The sequence below is a fragment of the Quercus suber genome, unplaced genomic scaffold, assembly GCF_002906115.3.
Source record: "Quercus suber isolate HL8 unplaced genomic scaffold, Cork oak 2.0 scaffold_562, whole genome shotgun sequence".
Lineage (NCBI taxonomy): Eukaryota > Viridiplantae > Streptophyta > Magnoliopsida > Fagales > Fagaceae > Quercus > Quercus suber.
The window spans coordinates 462,918-477,603 of NW_027070007.1; the positions used below are offsets into that span (position 1 = coordinate 462,918).

The 14,686-nt window shown below is 32.3% G+C and overlaps 1 long non-coding RNA gene across 2 annotated transcripts; it reads right to left on the reverse strand.

Annotated features, from left to right (window-relative positions):
* Positions 1-1,662: 1,662 nt before the first annotated feature.
* LOC112008158 (uncharacterized) lies at positions 1,663-5,096 on the reverse strand. 2 transcript variants are annotated; one of them, XR_002882522.2, is made up of 4 exons: positions 4,563-5,096; positions 3,882-4,081; positions 2,926-3,037; positions 1,663-2,040 (listed from the first exon to the last, which is right to left on the reverse strand). It is a non-coding gene; the product is annotated as an uncharacterized LOC112008158 (long non-coding RNA). The 2 variants fall into 2 exon arrangements; XR_002882523.2 differs by having other exon boundaries at positions 3,882-4,221.
* Positions 5,097-14,686: the final 9,590 nt, after the last annotated feature.

Genomic DNA, 14,686 nt, shown 5'->3' on the forward strand with positions numbered 1-14,686 from the left:
TGCTACAGTGTTTTCAGTTTTCAGTTTTAGTAAAAATAATTTGTATTCAAACGGACCCTAAATGAACAAAAGAAGTAAGTGTCGGTGGCCTACATTTTTTTTTTTTTTTTTTAAGGAAAAATCGGTGGAAATTAACATGTTTTTGTTGTCCCACAGGTTTAGGTCCTATACTAGCAGAATATATATGAGTCTGATTAATGCGTGTCTTTAGGGCATACATAACCATTCGTTTTGAGAAAGTTTTTATATAGAATTGAAAAAACTTTTAAAACAGTTAATTATTTTTTTGTTTTTCCATAAAAAAATTTCTTAAAATGGTTTACTAATTAATATATATGGTTGTGTGGGTAGGACATTGAATTTGTCCAGGTCAAGATATTTGGGAATCTCATGGCCAACTTGATTCTTGTCCACGAATTGATTGATCTATAGTGATTTGGATGATATTTCCACTTTAAAAATAGAGTTTACTTTCAATCCAGTTTGGAGGAAAAATCCTCCAATCTGCCACAAAGGCTATTGAAATTTGAAATGATATCTGCATGTAATTTTAAATTGACAGCAATATTCCAATGAAAATTGAAAAGAAAAGAAAAAGACTAACTTAAGTGATCAAAACACATAATGTAAAACTGCGTTTTCTATAAAAATCAAAATTATAATGGATGATTAAAATGATTTAAATAAATAGTAAAAAATTTAATTTCTTGAAATTTTTGGTAGTAAGTTTTAATTGGAGTATAGTGCTTTAAATTCTTAAAATTTCAGTCATGAAATTTTACTTAGGGTAAATCATATAATATTTAATAGAATTTTCTATCCAATAAATGGAGGATTTGTTTTTATGAATTATTTATGGTTGCTGTGCCAAGTGCTGGCCCTCCTCCTCTCTTGTCATGTGGGGAAAATTTTGCCCCCTTTATATTGCAAACCTAAGATTGTGTACAACATGATGTTGCTATATGGCTCACAGAAAGACATTTTCCAAAGTTTAATAAGGTTTAAAATAATATTTCAAATTAAATTCAATTGCCATAAGTGTTGAGAAATTTAAAAGAAAGTTCATCATTTATTTTGAATTGTTTTAAATACATACATATATATATATATATATATATATATATATATATTTTTTTTTTTTTCTTTATATTGGATCAAAGAAATGATGGAAGATACTGATGTGGGTAATGTTGAAACCTGTGTTTGTCAAAATGCTTGACCATAAGACATCCTCACTACCACTACAAGAAATTTGGCTATTTTCAACTGTTGAAAAAAGTACTAAAAATCGTCAAAAATACTATTTTCAAGGGTTGAAATAACCGTTAAGAATTGTCACTAAAAACTATGTCAAGAATATTTTTTTACAACCTATGCAACCGTTGAAAAAAATAGTATACCTTTATCAACGGTTAATAAATGTCGAAGTATTATTAAAAATTTACACATAAATGTCGATTAAAGTATGCTTATTACTTTTTTCCACATGCACTCAACCGTCGGTAAAGAGTTTCTTAAGAGAAGTTTCAACGGTTTATAAACATTGAAATAAGTATTTTCTTCTTTAAAAAATAAATAAATTTGGATGTGCTCTTTCACAATTATCAACATTTAATAACTTGATTCAAAATATAAACATAAACACAATCGTGCAGTTCCAAATTGAATTACAACAACCAATCAACTACTCTTATAATAAAGTGAAACGAACTGTACAAATTAACACAACTTAACTACTCTACCTACTGCCCTCTACACTATTAAATTTAAAACAGAAATCACTACATCTAATCACCAAAACCAAAAAATAAGACTTTTGAGTTCGATACATACACTGTTATACAATGGATAGAGGTTAAACCAAAATCAATATAACAAAATTGAAATTTACAGGCATTGAAACTACAAACTTTAGCATAACTAAGAAAGAGATCATATGATTTATATTCAAACCAGAGGCAAGGATGCTAAGTCGTAATTCTTGACCAGCCCTTTGCTATTCTTTGAGCAATAACTCTCCTCCCACCCTTGGTTGCCTTGCTGTTCACGTGAAAAAGTGCATTAGCCAACATGCAAATCCTACATAGTTTTGTTCAAAATTTTCTCAGCTAAGAAAAATTTATAAAGCCACTTAACAGTTAATACATGCCACAATGATGTCCCAAGCAGTTCAACTATGACCAACATAATGGTACACAGCCTAACAAGAAAAAAATGAACTATTTTAAATTGGTCAAAACCTAAGCAGAACATATTAAAATGTCCAACACAATTAGAAAAATCAAGTTAAAGAATTAAAATACCTAACTAATAATAATGAACAATAAAAATAAATAAATAAATAAAAAAGGAAACCAGAGAGCATCACGAGTAGTATGTCACTACTCACTAAAGTTGTCCTCCTTCACGGCCCGTTAGTTCCAAGTGCTCCACCTAATTATTATAACCTTAAATGAAGGCTACCTGGACAAGCAAGCCCAACTAGATGATGTATGGCTTATTTTACCTATGGACCTTGGTCATTAGTGATGAAAATATGAAAGTCCAAATTAAATTGTACATCAGGCTATCAGTGAGCATCTAGAACCCACAGTTTATATAAATCCATAACTTGGTGACGTCTGCAATGATAGTAGATAAATATGATGGCTTGTACCGTTTGGAAATTACAAAAAGCCATGTACAAATTGTGGCTAATCTTAAATACAGTTATACTCTTCACAATGAAATATTTAATGCCCTATGCATATGATTATTGCACTCAAAAAAATAAGTTTCAGCTATTAAAGGTTTCCAATCATATGCCAAATCAACTGTATGAGATCTCAATTTTGATAAATGAAAAGAAGTATCACAGAATGTGACTGCAAAAATAGAAGCATTTAATAGATTCACATATTAACCCCATATGCATGAGAAACTCACCTTATTTGGATCTTGCAATTCTTTAAAAGATTTATTTAATTTGATAAATGTTTGATGAGCCTGAGGATAAGGGCATTTATCCAGGTGCACTAAAAGAGACAATTTCCAGTACCTAATTCATGGCCATGGTAACCATTAGATAAAAAGAAAAAATTACATAATGCACAAGCTCACAAGTTTACAACCATATAAGATAAATGAAAATTCTAACAAAGATAATTTTAACTAGTTCTACCTACCTTTAAAATGATGATGAATTATGAAAAATAACAAGGTCGATGATGAAGAATTCAAAGACTGACATGCATTTCCAGACATAAATAAGGAAATGCAACCACGTTTCAGCTTCAATTCTACATAGTTGAGTGCTATTATTCCTGCTCTTAAATAATATGAACATTGTGTAAGGCTTTTTTTACTGAGCAGTGTCATGTTTGAAATACTTACAAAGGCTTTTAGATATAGTTCCTAGTCTTGATATTCTACAAATTGCTTATGGAATACACAGAATCACAAACTGCAAATGTATAACATTCAAAGTCTCACTTTAGACATGCAATTTTCCTCTTACTTAAATTAATGCAGTCCACTTCTACCCCAACAACAGCTAAACCACATTAATTCATAATTTCCTTATAAACCCATGTCCCCTTTTACCAATCAAAAATCCAACTTCAACGGCACATAAATGATATCCATCATATCAAATCCATAAAACAACAAAAACACAGCCTCATCTCTTATTTCTTATAACATGCCAAGAATAAACCCACCTTCTCTCTTTTTATTGGCTAAGCACATAAAATAATTGCTCTAGCCGACGAAACATAACATATGACAAGCACTCCCAAAAAAGAAAAAAGAAAAAAGAAAGCCCATATTCCAAAATCAACCAAATTATCAGTTTCATGTTCCAAAATGAACCAAATTATCAAAACCCCATTCTCTACAGTTACCTCTCCTTGTGTTCTTGGATGTGCTTCATCTAAGCCTTGTAGTGGCTCTCTATATACTGTTTAGCCACAGCCACCCTCTCCATGGTCAAGCTGGACCCACCTCCACCTCCCCTCCTCCTTAGCCATGGTTCCCACTGTGTTCTCTTCTCTCCTCACCACCTCCTCATCATAATTAGAGAACTTGGTCACAGAGTAGCTAGCTAATAAACAAGAAATACATGAAATTGTTGCTTAGAAGTGAACCTCAAAAAGTGAAACAAAAGAAGCGGCAATCATAGCAAAAGCTTCTCCGGCATGAAATGTGAGGCTTTCCCATTGAAACGGGTAAGGAATACATACCCTGCATCAACATGTGATGACACAGTGGCATAATGTCACATAATGTAGTCAAAATTTGTTGTAAGAATGTGAAAAACATAGGCTAAGCTGTTTGTGGCCTTCCCATTGGCCTCTGGTTTCAAAAATTGAGGAAAATACTGTAAAAGTAACACGTTGATGGACTCTAATTTTCATAGCAACCAAACAGAGCATAAATGTGAGCTTTGAAATTCCAATGTACTATAAAAAATGAAAGGAAATAAACTCAAATTCCATTCTAGGAGAACTATTTACTAAAGCAATAAAATCAAACATGCAAACAATAACTTAGAATCAAATACCAAAGAAACTGAAAAAACTCACAAGTGCGAGCTTTGGTGCCCTAACTCCAATCCTTAGCTCCGATCGCAACAAATCGAGACCATCGCTTCTCGAAACCCTAGGTAGCAAGAACTTCAACAAGCTACCGATCCTCAATCCAAAAAGTAGAACGCCGACTTCTCCTTTGGCCAGGGCAAACTCTTGCGATTGAAGCGGGTTAGGTGAGATCGACTGCGGAGAAGATCCGGACGATCCGAGTCGGACTTGAGTCAGTTCCGCTTCAGAGGGAAACGATCGCGGATTGAGAGGAAAGCGTCATCGCCTTCTCCGCCGCCACCACTCTCGCTAGTGCTAGGCGGAGACGAGCTTCGTCCAATGGAAAAATTATTTTTTTCTCGAGAAAGTGACAAAAAAAAAGAAAAGAAAAAGAAAAGAAGAGATTGAAAAGTTTAGTTATGGAAATTGGAAGAAAATTTTTGAGATGTGAATAGTGATTGCCAGAGCTTTGAAATTTTTAGGTTTTGTTAGAGAGAGATTTGAGCGAAGAGAGAACCTGTGAAGCCAAGTTCTATAAAACTTTCATTTGAACGGTAGCTCTATATAAGTTCAGTGTTACTGATTTTCAACATTTATTATAACCGTTGATAAAAGACGTAATTTATTTTCCGCGTTCATGAAGCTGTGGATAAAAGTATTTTTCTCTATTAAATTTTTTTTTAACACTTGTCTCAACAGTTGTGACAACCGTAGAAATAAGTATACACTTGTTCCACATTTTGATCAGCGGTTGAGTACAACTGCAGAAATTTAAGGTTTTATTCACGCTTTTTAGTGACCGTGGATAAACATACGTTGAAAATAGTCAAGTTTGTTGTAGTGATTATACGTTATCTGCCTCAGAAGCCTCATGCAGTCAGGCTTCCTTTTCACGCTGCTTCCACCAATGGCCACTTCAAATTACCTTTCCTGCCACTCACTCCTGAAGCCTCTCCCAAGCCCTTCTCTATGTTCTAGAGGACCAAAAGTCTCTGCCATCTCATCGATCAAGCTGCTTTCACTACCTCTTAAGCCCAGCCCATGGGAGTTATCAGTTATGGCATTGTTATGAATGTTATATAAACTGAGCATATTTTAATTTTATGCATTATAGCTATTAAATCTCCGGCTTTACAATGGAATTTGAATTGAGTTATATTTTTGGATAGTCTTATGAGGCTAATGGTTAACTTTGGCTATGCATTTCTTTAGTAATTGTTTTGGTTTTATTTTAATGATTAGTAATATGCGTTGAGGAGACTGTAACAATATATATATATATATATATATATTTATCAAGAAAAGCCTAATTTTTATTTTCCCCAAAGTTTCTTAGGAGATCATATGAGGCTTTTGTAGGTCTATCGTATGGAATTCATGATGCGTGTGTGGGTGCTTTTTGTTCTTTCATGGTTGAACAAAAAATTTTATATATGAATGAATGTTGTGACTCTAGATAAATCAAGAGTTGACATTATGTCATTTAAGATGATAATTATCTTAATTAAATAGAGATAAATATCTTAATTAAATCGGAATATTAATAGTTAATCATTACATCTATTAAAATAAATAAATAATAGAGATAATTATCTACAAGGAGCTCAATCTTAAGTGGGATTTATCTTTAAAGCCACTATAAATAGAGGGCATAACTCCTCTCATTCTACAAAATTTTTCTAAGACGTCAAAACTCCAGAGAAATTCTGCTTCAAGGACGCATGAAGAACATTCAAATAAATTCTTTCTTTGAAGTTCTAAAAAGCTCAAAGCTAGAGATTGAAGACCGTTTAATTCATCTTCCAACCAAAGTCAATAACCAAAGTCAAGAAGATTTCTTTCAAGTCAAGTTCAAAGAAAATAAAATGAGAGGATATTCTTTTGTAAAAGAATTGAAATAGAGATAGTACTCATTATTTTTCAATATAAATTTATATTTGCAAAGCATATTTTTTTCAATTGTTTGATTTTCCGCAATTGAGAAATTTTGTGTTTACAGTGACTCTAACTTACAACAGTTTTATATTAATGACAGGAGTACTAAAAATTTTGCATTTCAATGTTCACTTCTCCCTCACTTGTGTATTATCCATTATGAATGGGCTCTTTGAATATAATAGCAAATAATGGTTAATATTTTAAGCAATTCATGGGTAGATTAGCTTCTCTTTGATATTTTATTTTTTATTTTTTTGAGAAGAATTAAAATATTGTTTTATACCAAAGATATATAAATAAGTACCGAACTATATATATGTCTTGTAGCATAATTTTGTAAAATACTATACTTATTCTTAGTAGTAAATATATACATACTTTGATTGAATTGTCCAACCTTAAGAATATGTTCCTGATTTTATGGAAAAAGTGAATACTCATCTTCTCGGTTGCTCTTATCTTAAAGAAGAAATTACCAAATATGCTTGTTGATTGAGCAAACTGGGGACGTCAATTTGGCAGGAAGAAATTCCATTAACAATGTAACCATTTTATTGTTGAGAATGGGACAAATCTTGGGAATTTTTAAAATTTTCTATCTTATAGTTTGAAAAACTTAATACCTTTTTGTTTTTTGATATGCTGCCAAAAGACTTGAAGAATGCTACACTAGAGAATGATATAAATTGACTAGAAACATGTGATTCTTATTTGGTGGTCTTCTTCTTATATTTTTATTATAAAATAAATAATGTCATTTCATCCATAAGTAATATCAACATGATAAATTCATTATTATAATTTTTTTTCTAAATCATACCTTGCTTGTTGTCATTGTTGAACATGTTCTTGATGAACTTTCTCATTTGTTCTTTTTGGCTAAACAAAAATCAACAAGAGGGTTCCCACTCTTTGTTGATCCATAGTTTCAAGAATTATAGATGGAAATGCTTAAACAAAAACCAGCTATGTGTCTAGAAACTCAGGATTATAACAATATATTTATTTTATTTTATTTTATTTTACTAAAGGAGACAAAGCTTTAGTATTACTAGCACGTTGCATCAGTTGACAAGTAGTCTATATGTATATAAATAGACAAAACATAAAGAAAGTTCAATTATAATTTCAAATTAGAGTCCAATTTTGCGTCACGTGTCCCATTTAATTTTTAATTTTTATTCTAAATGAATTATTGAGGGTACAAATTGAAGTGTTCAAATTCAATTAGATTCTAAATTAGATTTCAATTGGAGTCTAATTATTGTGGCAAGTGAATTATTGGGTGAAAGAACTGAAGAGTCTAAATTCAATTAAATTTTAAATCATTATATAAATATATATATATATATATAATGAGAAACTATTACATATTTTAGAAATTGAGGGTTTAAAAAAGGTGTAAGCAAATACCATATATAATTTGAATATCTTCTTAAAAAAAATGTATAATTTGAACTGTGTAATTGTGATTGTTTTTAATTGTACTTGTACATATGCACGGGGTTACACACTAATTTAAAATAAAAGCTTGAGGGTATCACTCCTAACTTGTGTCAAAGGGATGAAAGGGAGTCTTAGTGTTGGAGTATTATTGTGCTTCTACATTTTGTTCTTTAGTGTTTCATTTTTGTTTTCTACTTGAAACTTTAATGTGTTTCTAAAAGAGGCTTTATTGTTTTTGATTACTAACACTTGAAATTGTATTTAGGAGCATACAAATTGGACCAATAAGGATACACTAATGACAATCTTGGAGATGGGACATTTTTTACAGGTGTTATTGTTGGTAGAGATGCAAAGTGTCATGGTTTGCCACTTTGTTTGAGAGAGTATGTTATTCAGGTTCAAGCTTGCACGTTTTTGGGCTACTGTTTACCTATGTGATAAAATAGAGATGTTTGTATCAGATGTGTGAACTGTCAAGATGCTGAATTAGTGAATGCATTGACAAATCGAAAAAGCTACTTTGCTGAGGCAGGATTAATTTTGGTTGATATTAGGCGACTCATGTTAAACTTTGAATCAATTTCCTTTCATGTAGTGTAAAAAAACTTGTAACTATGCAGTTAGTGAGTTGTAAAATTTTCTCAAGAAAAGGAAGAGCCTTTGGTGGGAATTAGAGAAATGTTCTTTCTTTTTGTTAGCCATTGTACTGAAAGATATTTCTCAATAAATTAAGTCTTTTGTTTTACAATGGTTATATTCTAATTGTCCACACCATAAGTTCACAAAAATTGCTTATAATCAGCATTTGAATTGAAAATACTTTTCATTGCTAGTGGTTATATTCAATTGAATAAATAATAAGTTGAACTATACAATTTTTTACTAGAGGATGAGAAGGCATAACAAAGAAAATATACAAAAAGAAATGTAATCTAACATTTCCTATAAATAGGCCTATTTTCATTGCCTTCGAAATACAAAAATAACTACTGCAGCTTTCACTCCTCTAATCATTAGTTACTTGATTAATCTTCCAACTTGAGAACTTGTCCAAAATCTTCCAAGTTGAATACTCATATGATAACTTCTGAGTCAAATCATTTTTGTCTAGGATTTAGTTGTGTAAAACCATTTGAGAAAGAATTCTGCACAAATAGAGATGGACATTTTTCAGTTATTAGTAATAAGGTGATAACTATTGATACAAATAAATAAACATAACTAATGAAGAATAGAAAATAGAAACAACAAGTATTTTACCTGACTTAGATGATTCAAGAAATCATTACTTTGAAGCATACTCGTGAAGTTGAAATTTGGAGAAGCACTGCTCCAATAGGAAAATGGGTTCTACATTCAAATTAACTCAAGCTTAAATGTTAGATATTTTTTTAAATGAACATTCAATTACACAAATCAATTATTTATTTATTTTTATTTACTTTTACACAAATCAACTATCCTTAACTAACAACACGATGACTTAGACCCATATACACGGTAGCAGCACCCCTTGATCCAAACGCAGCAGCCCTTGGCCCATTAGCACTCCACGCACTAGCCTTCAGCACCCCACACACCAACAGCACCTAATTCACCAGAGCACTCCTATCACGTATCCAACAACACCATTCCAAGAAAAGTTTCAATATCTTCAACACCTTCCTCATTGACTCTAATATATATGATTAAAAACACCACAACATTCAAATGCGTAGCAATAGCAACAATCAAATGCCAAAAAAAAAAAAAAAAAAAAAGAAAAAGAAAAAGAGGAACCCAGCAACATTATAATACTGAACTTAAGGTCTCAATTAAAGACTCGTTCTAAAAAAAAGATTGCAATCTAGAGTTAAAAGCAAAGGCCCATAGTCAGCAACATTATAACACCATTCCAAGCAAAGTTTTTACCTTGGGCTTTTTATTAAACATGTAAAAGACACTGTATTATAAACTATATAAAGATAGAACAGAGCAAGAAAATGAGACTTTGAAGAGTGAAATGAGGCTTTGTAACATACCTTGATCAGCCATGATTAGTTGCGATGGTGAGCATTGGATTCTAGCAACCACTTCAGTCATAGGGGAAAAGAGAGAAACAAGTTAGAAAAAGTTAGACCCAAGAACAAAGTTAGTTCAAAATCTCATAGAGCTTGTTCTTCAATGATGCAGGGAGCTAGAGAGAAGAGAGCTGGGCGGTGAGCAAATAATTTGGGCAGGTGTGTTGTAGGGAGCCGGAGAGAAGAGAGCTGGGCGGGAGCTAGAAAAAATCAAATATTCAATGTTCAAATTTTTGTTATTTTAAAAGGCTGAAGTAACGTTGCAGCAGGTGTGTTGCTGAGTCAAATTTTCTTTTAATATATGGTTGCTGTTTATTGGCCCACATCAGAGGAGGACCACGTCACTCCTCCACTCGGGAGGAGCAAATAATTTCTCCACCTTTGGCATACCAAAATCTGACACGTGTGAAAGCTTTCAGTCAATTACGTCTTTTACTTTCCCTATGCAACTCAGTCAATTAGTCGATTGCTTATAAAAATAACTTGTTAAGTAGCTGGTTGTTAAAGTAGCTAACGCCTCTCCACTATTTTTTAACATAAGATAAGTAAAATGTTCCTATTTTTATTGAGAGAAGTAGTCAACCACTTTTGTTACAATAATGATGTTTAAATGATTAAAAAAAAAAAAAACAAAAATATACAAATATATATATATGAGAGAGAGAGAGATCCCTGATTTTGAGAAGTTGACTTCTTCGTTACTAACAAAAGTAATGAAAATAAATTAAGTACTAGGAAGAGAAGTTGTAGAGTGTAACAGGATGCCAAAAGGCAAGAGGAAGTTCCTTAGGACAAACTGAACATCTGAAAACCACTATTCCCTGAAAATTTTGAAGCTCTTTTACCCTCCAAGCTCAGTAAGGCTCCATTGCCTATATATAGGTTGCAACAATCTAAAGCTGTGTTACTTAGTAAATATATATGTAGCTGGCACACTAAATTAAATAATTAATAATTTATAGAAATAATTATTTTGACATTAACATTTTTTAGAAAATGAGTCATTTTCTAAAAATCATTTAAAAAAAAAAAAAACTATCCCATTTTCATCTCTTTGGTAGCGACCTTGAAAATAAGTTAAAAACAGTTATCAAGTGTTTAGTATGTACAATAAATTATTAGCATTTTTGTATAATTCAAAACATGTATAATCTATATATATAATAATAGGTGAAACATTTAGAAACTCCAATTAGATTTCAATTGGATTCTCAATTTTGCGCCATTTGTCCTAACCAAAACTTAAAAAAAAAAAAAAAAATCTAATTAGATTATAAATTTGACTCAAATTTTGTGTCATGTATCTTATTTAAATTTTCTAATTTTTGTGCTCAAATAAATGATGCATTAACATTTAACACGGAAGCCAAGAAAACCACAATGATAAAACTCATTAGCCTAAGCAAGAATATCTCACCTGCACACTTTTATGGGTGATCTTAATAGAGTCTGGAGCTCTTCTAATCCCACAACCAGAACCAAGGAGTCCAACGAGAAAGACTATAAAAGTAAAACATTATCTCCTCCTAATTCCATATTATCATCCCATGTCTCATCCTCTCTCAACCTCTACCAACTAGATCCACACACTACCCTCTCTTTCTCCTTATGGATTTCTCAGAGCAAGGCCGGGTTCAAACACAATATTTAATCCCACTCTTCCTTGCTTCATACTCTCATACATTAGCACTTCATTGGCGCCTCCAAGAAGATTCCAAGCTCAATGATCAATTCTTATTTTTTACTAGTTTTTAGTGTGTCTAGATTAAGATTTTGTTAATTTGTTAAAAGTGGACAAAAATATAATCATATATATTACATTAAGTTGAAGTTCAATTTTAGAATTCAAATCGAATCAAATCAATTTCTAAATGTAGTTTAATTTTGTGCAATGTGTCCAATTTGATTTTTAGATGTTGGTGTTAAGTTACCTCCATTCATAATGCTCAATGTGGAAACTGTATCTACCAAGATAAACATCTTATCATCACAATTTTGCAAGATTATTGTTTTAATCATTTTCAAGTGTGGATTTTGAGATTAAGTTGCTCATAATTGGTGGGAGAAGATTGAAGCTTACAATTTGGGACAGAGGCAACTGCTGGAATTATTTTGAATTATAGTTTCATTTAAATCTTTGATTAATGATGCTTTTGGAAGTGATAGTTTATGCTAACATGTAATATTTCTCTTCTTTCAAGTTAGTCATTGCTTTTGGTGCATAAATAGATTGTAGAGCTAGTAACAATTGATGAAAGATATGTATATATGATTTTTAGTTAGGTGAACTTTTGGATTTTAATAGAAACATTTAACCTTCGGATGTTGAAAAAACAAGAAGGTAAAATGTTCTGTAAATTTTAATTTTGTGAAACTGATCAATGGCAATTTGAAGTGTTAAAAGAGACAACAATATTGACTTCGGCTTGAAACATACTCAAACTAAACTCAAGGACAGCGTATTACATATGCCTATAGGGGAAAAGTGCTATCTGATGGCATCTCCACTAAAAACTGTGAATTGCAACACACTTCTAATTCCAATACGCTATTCATGTCCAATTTTATTAGAAACTTTTGAAGAAAGTTCCATTAATGTCCCTTTATATATTTTAAATAATAAAATGCAATATTCTCTTTTTTCTTCACTGTAGCATCACTTAAATAATAAAATGCAATATTCTCTTTTTTTATTCATTGTTTTATCTAATGTTATCCTATGTATGATAAACCAAAAAAAAAAAAAAACCAATAGCATTACTTAAATAACAAAATGCAATATATATTTTTTATTGTTTGATTTAATTCTATCATTTCTGTGATAAACCCAAAAAAACAAAAAACAAAAAAATTGGCCAATAGCATCATTACAATTAACCAATCCCGTGCGGTAGCACGGGGTTATATACTAGTATATATTAATTATGAATGTAATCTATCTATATTCTATATATATATATATATATATATATTTAACAACTGAATTGTAGCATTTATTATTTTTACACTTCTGTTGAGCCACATCAGTGACCGCATTATCAACCTATTCTCGACTCTCTCTCTTATTTTAAGTCTTTTTCATTTTATTTGTTAGAAATACTGAATGTAATTGTATTGTATTTCATCAATAAAAGAATGTACATAGGTGCCTTTATATAGGGAGGCATATGTGTGCAGTACAAGTAAATATGTGTGTTATACAAGTAACCTAACTGGGCCTAAAGCCCACAATATATTATACACGTTAACAGCCTCCCTCAAACTCAAGGTGGGTGGATGTGAGACTAGCTTGAGGTTGTCAACCAAAGTACAAAGGTGTCCTGTAGGATGTGACTTGGTGAAGATATCTGCAAGTTGATCTTTAGAGGAGATTGAGATCAGCTTGAGAGCACCATGCACAAGATGAAAACGGATAAAATGACAATCGATTTCGATGTGTTTAGTCTGTTCATGGAAGATATCATTGTGAGCAATATGAATAGCACTCTAGTTGTCACAATAAAGAGGAGTAGCAGAGGATGTAGACACACCTAAGTCTTTGAAAAGCCATCGTAGCCAAAGGAGCTCAGATGTGGCATCAGTAAGGGCACGATATTCTGCTTCAGTACTGGAGCGGGCCACATGAGTTTGTTTCTTACTTCGCCAAAAAATCAGAGAAAACCAAGAAGAAAGCAATAACCAGTGGTGGACCTGTGATTAATGGGATCTCCTGCCCAATCAGTATTAGAAAATGCACGGAGAATAAGAGGAGACTGAGCAGAGTAGAAAAGACCATGGAAGAGAGTGCCCTTTACGTATCGAAGAATGCGCAGAACAGGAGCATAGTGAGTCGATCGTGGTGCAGACAAATACTAGCTTACCTGGTGAACAACATAGGAAATATTTGGACAAGTGACAATGAGATAAACTAAGCTGCCAACCAAGCGTCTATAAAGATAGGGATTAGACAATAGTTTTCCCCCTGAGGGAGTCAGATGCGCATTAAGCTTAACTGGAGTGTCAACAGTCTTGCTATCAGTGAGTCCAGCTTGAGACAAGAGTTCAGAGGCATACTTAACTTGAGTAATATAAAGTTCATTTGTAGAATGAGTGATTTCAAGACCCAAGAAGTAGCTAAGATGTTCAAGATCTTTCATCTCAAATTGCTGATTGAGAAAAGTCTTGAGTTCTTGAATGCCACTAAGGTCATCACTAGTTATGATCATATCATCCACATATAGGAGAAGTAAAATAGTGCCTTTGTCAGTATGACGAAGAAATAAGGTAGAATCATAATGACTGGCCATGTAACCCAAGCGAAAGATGGTAGAGCTGAATTTGGTAAACCAAACTCGTGGAGCTTGTTTAAGGCCATAAAGTACACGTTGAAGGTAACAAACCTTATTTGAGTTAACAGAGAGATCAGGAGGAGGTTGCATATACATTTCTTCACTTAAATCCCCATTAAGGAATGCATTTTTGACATCTATCTGAAAAAGGTCCCATTTACTGGCAGCAGAAACAGCTAAGAGGGCACGAATAGATGAGATATGAGCAACTAGAGCAAAAGTCTCTTCATAATCAATCTCATACTCTTGTGTAAAACCTTTTGCAACAAGACGAGCTTTGTAGCGCTCAATGGACCCATCAGAGCGAGTCTTAATCTTGTAGATCCACTTACAACCAACCACAGATTTCCAAGAG